Source organism: Prionailurus bengalensis, chromosome A3, assembly GCF_016509475.1.
Source record: "Prionailurus bengalensis isolate Pbe53 chromosome A3, Fcat_Pben_1.1_paternal_pri, whole genome shotgun sequence".
Lineage (NCBI taxonomy): Eukaryota > Metazoa > Chordata > Mammalia > Carnivora > Felidae > Prionailurus > Prionailurus bengalensis.
Window position 1 is genome coordinate 47112871 of NC_057354.1, and position 9475 is coordinate 47122345.

Sequence of the window (9475 nt, forward strand, 5' to 3'; positions counted from 1 at the left end):
TAGTTGATAGAACAAACATTTTGTTTTCTAGCGTGATTTGGGTACCAATTCCAAGGTATAGATGTGTATTTTTAGATCCTCTCATGTGACACTTGAATCCTCTTGTCATATGAGTCCATTTTCTTTTCTTACAACCACTGGTGAAATATTTTGCTCACAAAGCACTAAAATCTGATGCAACCTGTCCAGTGGACAAATTGAACGACGAGGATGGGATTCGAACCCATGCGTGCAGAGCACAATGGATTAGCAGTCCATCGCCTTAACCACTCGGCCACCTCGTCACATGCATTTGCCTTTTCTTTAATACATGACTTAAAGAATAGACAGAAGAGCTATTTATTACTCCAGTCCCAGGAGAATAGAAGTCAGTGGTTGATCCGGGGACATAAAAGATTGAACAGCAAATTATTTAGACAGGATGTTCCTCTCAATACACAGAGTATTTCAAGTGCTTTCACCTTTTTGTAAATCTGTTCAGCATGCCTGTAAAAGTAATAGAGGGTATAAGCCTTTTTGCTTTCCATGGAAAATGCAGGAAAAGTTAAAGGGAGAGAGGAATAGAGAATCACTGACTTTGGCACAGCTGAAAATAGCTGTCCTCTGGGGTGATTTTCTCAAACTTTTCTGCGATATGGGGGGAGGGGCGTGCTTTTAAATATCCCCAGGCCCAGGTCACACCCGAGACCACTGAAGTCACAACTTCAGTAATTTGAACTTGTAGACAGCCGCAATGAGTGGTCAAGTCTGAGAACTATCATTCTGTTAACCTTTCAGGGGACTGATCTCTCTTTATACTTGAGTGTTTGGAGGATATGACACCTCACATTGGCATCTGGTTTGGGGCTTGGAGGAAGAGTGGGAAGCTGGCGGTGGAGAAGAGAAGGATTCCGTGGCAGCCCAGCAGGTACAGCAGCATGGGCACCCCTGTGATGCTTTGTCTTGTAATCCAGCAACTCCAGAGTGTGCACACACCACTTCCTGGAGCCCCTCATGGCTCTGCTCACATCACCTCCTGTGGGAAGTCTCTAAGCTGCTGTTGGTGCCTAGGGACATGGGCCATATTTGATCACTTCTGCCTCATCCACCCATCCCTGTTCCCTAGAGATTGCTATGGGGAAAAAGGACTGCATCTTTGCTCTGGATCCTAAAACATATCTGATGTTTTTTAAAAATATTTTTAAGGGAGTTGGTTGATGAATTAATTGAGTGATATAAATACTCACCTGGCTTGTTATCAATTCATTTCAATTCAGTATATATTATTAAATTTATTTGATGAACCTGACCCCCTGGCGTAGACTCAGGTTGTTTTTTGTTTGTTTGTTTGTTTGTTTTTTTAAGTAGGCTCCACACCCAGCGTGGATCCCAATGCAGGGCTTGAACTCATGACCCTGAGATCAAGACCTGAGCTGAGATCAAGAATCAGGCACTTAACCAACTGAGCCACCCAGGTGCCCTGCTATAATTCTAAGGAAGAGCGAGCCCCTGCAAATCTTTGGTGCACACAGTTTTCCCTGAGGACCCCTCCACAGCCTAGCTTCTCTGTCCTGTGACATGCATGTTAATTTCCCATTCGTCCTTCAGTTTTTCTCACACTGCCCTCCACCCTTGCCCTTCTCCACTGAAGGCTTTGGATACAGAGAAGAAAAGTGTGTTTAGGATTGAACTGGCTCCTGCAAATGGGTGCTGAAAGCTGTGCTTATTTTAGCACATGTGTTTTACACCAGGGCTACCTTTAGGAGTCTCTCTCCAACCGGCTGGGATGGGAGTACTTATTCAGAGAGGAATAGAATTTAATATGAACATTCCTTGCTCTCCCTCCCCCCCTCAAAAAATTAACTGACACTGAAGGCGAAAGCCTGGTCTCAGATTGTCTATAAAACCAGCTGTTCCAATATCTGAACTCACAGAACTGCCCTCCAGTTAATTTGGAGATTGGATTGAAAACATGTTCCAAGTTTTGCCCTAAATCAGTCAGCCAACAGGTATTTCTGGGCCCTTCATACAGGCTTACTGTACACTTAGGTTTCATTTCTCTGGAGCCAAAAGAGGTGAAATCTGCAGAACTAATCCAGAGGTTACAACAAAATGAGCAGTTTGGTATGACCCCTTCCCCATATAGACTGCGGGCACCTTCTCCTCCTGCAGGATACATGCACTGTCTTTCCCTAACAGAACTTTGCACTTGTAGGTGCTTTCTTTGGCAATAGACGAATTCTTATTTGATTTAAAGAATTGCCAAAAGGTCTTGTTACAGAGTTGCTACTTGGAGTCCACATGGGAATCAAAGATTCACCTGACCATGACTTTGAAGGAAATGCCTTTGTCTGAAATCTTCGAATATCATTTATGCCCTGACCTAACCATCAGCAGAGATTTCCAAAAAGCTAAATGTCACAAACTCTAAGATATAGGAAGTAGAATCTTTTTACCAAAGACCTGTGTTTAATTTTGTCTTATTTCCCATAATGAGGAGAAAATCACCTAATGTTATGTAAAGACTCCCCTATCTTATTACAGATCTTAAAGCCTGTCTTAAAATGGCCCCGTCCAGCAAATTCCAAGTCAGGGATGAAAGCAGTGGGAGGTGGGTGACCTGAAGTGTGATGAACTGGCATATAATAGATATTGAATTTCTAAGAAAATTGACCAATTGAAAGTGCAATAGGTCATTTAAAAAATAGTGATATAACTTAAAGGCTAAATGACCATGCGACATTTCAACAAAGTATATACAACATGTGTGTAATATGAGTCATTAACATAGTTGTGGTTTCTGCAAATTTTATGTGGAAAAACTCCAGAACGCTTGATGCTTAGCTGATCCACCACGGAGAGCCCTCTGAAGAACTGGGTGAGCCATGTAGCAAGTGCCCACGGTGTAGGTGATTCAAAGACAGTGAGGGTATCCTTAGCAATTTTGTCTTATACTAATCGCCTTGTAATGACTTTTATTGGCTTAACAATTATGTGAGTGTATCTCAAAGTTTAGGCATAGTGTTTTTTTAAACGCATGGTTTGTTTCAATGCTTATGAACCATAATTAGAAATAATATATGGTGTTGTATTTTGCTTTCTTTACTAGTCTCTTTTGTTTCCTGAAATGTAAGCTGGGCCCATATGAACAAAATGGGACAATTTTCTTGGTGGAGCATCATGGTGACCACAACAAAAAAGGACCCACAGGATAGTTTTTGGATCATTAAATTCTAATTTTTTAATGTTTATTTTATTTTTGAGAGAGACAGAAACAGAGAGCAGAGGGAGACACAGAATCCAAAAGCAGGCTCCAGGCTCTGAGCTGTCAGCACAAAGCCCAACACAGGGCTCGAACTCACAAGCTGGAAGATCATGACCTGAGCCAAAGTCAGATGCCCAACTGACTGAGCCACCCAGGCACCCTAGATCATTAAATTCTAATGTAAATGATGCTGTCTGCAACCTTCTGTTCCAGCACTGAGAGTCCCCCTTGGATATGTAGCAAGTAGGCAGTACTCTAGCATGTACCCAACCTTGGCAAAATAAATTTTCCCCTTAAAATAGTATGCATATCTCATCATACATATTCATTAGCTTCTAACTATTTGGTGAAATACAACTTAAAAATACTGTAATGTCTCCAAAGTAAAAAGAAAATATTTTTTTTTCATTTGAGAAAAGCAAACAAAGCAATCTTTTCCTTAATCCCTTTAAAATTTCTCAGTAATTTATATTTTTGAGGATCCGTTTCCTTCTAGTTTTTTTTTTTAGTTTTTTTTCAACGTTTTTTATTTATTTTTGGGACAGAGAGAGACAGAGCATGAACGGGGGAGGGGCAGAGAGAGAGGGAGACACAGAATCGGAAACAGGCTCCAGGCTCTGAGCCATCAGCCCAGAGCCTGACGCGGGGCTCGAACTCACGGACCGCGAGATCGTGACCTGGCTGAAGTCGGACGCTTAACCGACTGCGCCACCCAGGCGTCCCTAGATTTTTAAAATAATGTAAGTATTTTTTTTTGTTTGTTTCAACGTTTATTTATTTTTGGGACAGAGAGAGACAGAGCATGAACGGGGGAGGGGCAGAGAGAGAGGGAGACACAGAATCGGAAACAGGCTCCAGGCTCTAAGCCATCAGCCCAGAGCCTGTCGCGGGGCTCGAACTCCCGGACCGCGAGATCGTGACCTGGCTGAAGTCGGGACACTTAACCGACTAAATAATGTAAGTATTTATGCAGCTACCGAGATATGCTAAATTGAATATGTATTACATTTGCATTTCTTTTTTGGTGTTTCTGAGCTCACTTTACGGACAACATAATTTTGGGAGGCAGACAAACTACATGAAAAAATACCTTTCAAATGTATTCTATTTGACTTACTTAATAAATGATTAATAATAAATTATATGATAGCAAATTACTTAATCAATGTTTTTTGATATAAACAACAACCAAAGAAGCTATTGACTATCTCCTATATGTGCCTAATCTATTTAGGGTTAATGTAATTTTTTGTAACCAAATTCTGCAGGTTTGGTTTCCAAAGCCATGTTTTAAATTTCCTTTCCTACGTCCCAAAGTCCATGTTAGAGTTCTGGCTGCAAATGCACCAACAAAGCACTGCGTTGTATGTCTTAGAGCAAACATTGAAATGCCAGAAGAAAGTTATTTAGAACCATTTAGTAATCTTGAAAACAATGAAATGTAAGAAGTATCCAAAGTATTTCTATTTCTCTAGTAAAAGAATGTTACAGAGTGAGCAGTGATTCTGAATCATCACCAGTTCAATTAAAGTTTCTATCTCCTTATGTTTGAGAATTGCTTTCCTTCCTAGGTCTTAAAAAGCTGTATGAAATAAAATGTATCTTTGTCAAGGTAATACTTTACATTGTGGTTTTTGAAGCCACGTTTCAAATGTTGTGGAAGGGTGACTGGAGGAGAAAGAGAGTGACACAAAATAAAGATGTCACTTCCCTGGGAAAAGAATAACAATTGCCCCTATGATTTTAGCTGTGAAGGCATTTTAAAAGGGTACCTTAAAACTGAAACAGGCTTTCTGAGTTTGGAACCATGTGTGTCCATCTGGGGCTGTGTTGACCAGTTTTCCATTTTGATGTGTAAACAGAGGCGCGGAGTTTCATCAGTTAAGGGACTGGGTCCTCCCTCCACTGCTCACAGGCCTTGCCCAAGACATAGTCTTCAGAAAACAGAAAAGTAGCCCAGGCTGGCTAATGCTCGGGCATCTGAAAGACAGTTGGGGGCACATCCTGCTTTTTTCCCTTATTACACGTCCTACATTTCCAGGTGGATGAAGTTCAACCTTTTATTTATTTCAGGAGAGAGGTGTCAGAATCATAACAAATAGAAAGAACTTCCCTACACCTGCCTGGCATGAAGAAATGATCTATGGAGAATTCTCTGTGTTTCATTTTCTTTTGTTTTAAGAACTGAGCCCCCTCACCACCCCTGCCAAGGAATGTACTAAGTGAACTAATTGTTGCATTATTTTTCTTGGAGTGATTTTTCTGTTTTATTAGTTTCTCCACTTCACATCACTAGTGATTTAACTTCACCCCAGCATCTGAAATGCTGCAGTTTGATAAAATAAGTAAATTAATAAAGTCTAAAGTGCTTCCAAGCTGGGCAGACACCTTTTTTGTATGCTGTGATTTTACTGGTCTTCCCAGCTGATATTTATAACTCAGCCATATGTGGTTATAAAGATTTATTATGAGCCTGTGGAATAAGTCCTGTTAATGTGTACAGTAAACGTCCAAGTTTTGACTCTGTAAGCCTTGGGGATTTCTAATAAGATGAAGCCATTTTGATCGCCAGCCAAGCAGTGTGCAGTTGGAGTGAGGCCTCGGATTGACAAAGGGCTTAGCTATGCACCCTAGACTATGCTCACCCTGTGTGTGGGTTTGCTAAAAATGTTTGCAGAACTCAGGTAGGTATTTTTCTTCTTCATCACCATCCTCATCTGAGAAGAGTTGAAGTCGGAGAATCTGTTGACTAAAAGTTGGAAATGGAAAATTTTAAAAGATAAATAAAGGCCAAACTAAAAAGGCAGGGCAGAGCCATCCGGGAGTACAGTGAATAGGGCATCTGTATCTGGTTCCCCCCACCCTTGTCCAGCTAATGGATGGTTACTTTGAGTTCATCAGGAGAGAGAAAACTGCAGGTACCAGCTGGTATTAACCCCACAGACTCCCCTTCCATGGTCAGTGGAAAAGAAGGAGGACTGTGGACCTCTCCGTTTATGCCTTTCCTTCATTTTTGGAAACTTCTCGTGCCCTTAATATATATGTATGTTTTACAGGGGCACCTGGGTGGCTCAGTCAGCTGAGCATCTGACTTCGGTTCAGGTCATCATCTCACGAATCATGACTTCAAGCCCCACATTGGACTCTATGCTGACAGCTCAGAGCCTAGAGCCTGCTTTGGATTCTGTCTCTCCCTCTCTCTCTGCCCCTCCCCTACTTGTACTCTGTCTGCTCGTGTCTCTCTAAAATAAACATTAAATTAAAAAAATATATGTGTGTGTGTGTGTGTGTGTATATACATACACTCACATATGTTTTCCAAGGAAATTCTTGCCATTTGGGGGAGGAGAAGGGTTTCAAAATAAAACAACAGAGTGAGACAGTGTCAGAAAGTGTTCAGCAATGTTTCTCAAGCTTGACTGTATTAGAATCACCTGGGGAGTGCTTTAAAGATACTACAAAGTTTGGTTTATTCTCCTAGAATGCTACCTGGGCATTTCACTGTTCTTAGAAGATCCCCCAGGTGATTCTAAAGTGAAACCGTAGGCATTTTTTTTCTTAGAAGATTCCCAAATGATTCTAATGTGAAACCTAGGTCACAACCCACTGGTTTAGGCCCTAATTCTACATGACTTTTCATAGAAGTCTTCAAAATAAGCAATATTTGTCTCTTTCCAGAGCTTCACAATCTCTGAAAATAGCTGGAGGGGCAGTATTTGTTAACATGGAAGAGTTTAGGTCCTGAAAAAAATATCTGACCAAAGAAAAACAATCCCATGAGAGAAAGGATAGGACCCGAGCTTGCCTGAGAGGATGTCTTGAAGTTTCCGATGGTGTAAAATTTCTGCACAGCACCATTTCCCCTGTATACATCCCCTCGTCAGATGCTGATAAAGTTCTAGATCTTTCCCCAGTTTAAATATATGTTTGAATTGCTCCCCCCAACCTTTTTTCTAGCAGATCTGTGAAGTGCCATATTAGATTATGCCTAATTAATTAATCCCCAAATATCTGTAAATGATGATTTGATATATAGTTCTTTCCATTATCATCAACATTATAAGATGATTTTGATCGTTATCCTAAACAAGTGAGGAATATACAATTTCAGGTACTCAGTAATCCTAGACTGACAGTACACAAATTCTTAGTGGCTCCCTTCAGTATACTTCTCCTTTTTAAAAATTTTTTAAAGTCTATTTATTTTTGAGAGAGACAAAGGCAGAATGCAAGTGGGCTAGGGGCAGAGAGAGAGGAGACACAGAATCCAAAGCAGGCTCCAGGCTCTGAGCTGTCAGCACAGAGCCCGACGTGGGGCTCGAACTCACGAGCTGTGAGATCATGACCTGAGCCGAAGTCGGACATTCAATCAACTGAGCCACTCAGGCGCCCCTAGTATACTTCCGACCAAACAACATTCTTCTCTGAGGGCTAGCCATCCCTTAAATAGGCAGGGAGCTCTGGAACTTAGAGGTCCTTTTCCGATTGGACAATGTACTCTGTCCTGTCAAATTCTTTCCAAAACATGTCTGAAATCCATCCATCCTCCCCATTTCCAGTGCTACCACCACCTATCCCAGCCACTGTTGTTTCCCGAGTTAGTTACTGCAAGCTTCTCCTTTATCCTTCTCCAAATCCAGTTTCTGCATGAGCTATCACCCACCTCACACTGGCCTCCACTCAAAGCCTCTCAATGCCTGTCCACTGCACTAAATATAAAAGCCAAACTCCTCACCTGCCATGGGCACTGTTGGGTCTTCTCAGTCCCACTTGACAGGCTCTCTGACCTCACTCACTGTGTATGTCCAGCTGCTTGGCCAGCCCAGACTGTTTACCACTGGGAGCCATCACCGTGCTGTTCCTTCCACCAGGCATGTTTTCTGCCTGTTACAGCCTCCAAGTCTCCAAGTAACTGGAATCTCTTCAAAAAGCCTCTGTGACTACTCTGTTTAATGCAGTCCATCCTTTTATTGGTTTCTCCCTCAGCCTACGATTCACTCTTTCATAACACTTAAAATTTGCAGTAATCTTTTTCATTTTGTCTATTTAACTGTTCTATGCCTATCTCCTCCGCTAAAAGAGAAGTCCTTGGATGGTATGGACAAGGCATTTGCCATTTTATTCACAGTGTCTGGAATGTGCCTGACGTATATTGAGCACTCAAGCAATATTTATTAAATGCTGGCAGAAATAAAAGGAAATAATCTCTCTTCTTTCCTGTCTTTTAACTTACCAGTCTTGATTCTGCTCTTAGTGCAGTTGAGATGGAATCCAGGTGGCAACGTCCACTTACCTTCTTCTGGAGGCAGCTCAGGGCCGTTCTTAAATCTTAGTGTGTGGGCTTGGGAGCTAGGAATGCTCAGTAGACACATACTGAGCTCTATATGCCATGCATCATGCTAGACATTTTACTCTTTAGTGCTTACAATACAGTGAATCAGGAACTGATTCTTCCCATTCTATAGGTTAATCTGTACACTGGGGCTCAAAAAGGAGCCTAAGGCCACTTGCCTGAGGTCGCCTAACTGACATGTGTTGGAAACAAGTGTTTTGACATCAGATATTCCAAGCTAACCCTTTTCTCCATCCTCCTCAGGAGACAGTATAGTTCTTTGAGTCTATTTTGCGAAATTGGCTAGGATGACAACACCAAATTTTAATTGGTGGTTACATTAACAATGCTAGTTACCCTAAATCTTTCCAATCTTGCACTTGCACAGTTGCATCCTTTTAAACTAAAATAGAGAGCATTATATTTATTTCTTTTGAATAGCCTCACATTTATTTCAGTGAATCATTCCTCAAGTTCTTTTAAATATCAGAAATGTTTAGACTGGAATGCATATAAATTCTGGAGCAAGACAGGCCTGGCTTCAAACCCTGTTACACAGTGAAGGGGTGCATAATCTCACACAGGTTACTTAACTTTCTTGGACATTGGTTTCCTCCTTAGTAAAACGAGAGCACCAAGGGATAGCTTTGTGTGAGGGCTAAAAAGATGGCATCTGTAAAGTACATGGCCATGCACTTTACGTGCAGGCCCTGTGTCAATGTCAGCTTCTGCCCTTTGACCTGTGCATCAGCTAGCTCTTCCAGCTGTGCTATCTGAGCTCTGCAAACAGTAGACTCTTGTGCTACAGATTTTAAGTCATCCATCAAGTAAACTGCTCCCAGAGGCAACAGGCTTTTAAAGGGAAGCTGTCTCTTCCCCTATACACCACCCTTCATCTC

General features: G+C 41.6%; 1 non-coding gene across 1 annotated transcript; it reads right to left on the reverse strand.

Moving 5' to 3' along the window:
- Positions 1–202: 202 nt before the first annotated feature.
- TRNAS-GCU lies at positions 203–284 on the reverse strand. Its single transcript has one exon. It is a non-coding gene; the product is annotated as a tRNA-Ser (tRNA).
- Between the last annotated feature and the right edge of the window lie 9191 nt (positions 285–9475).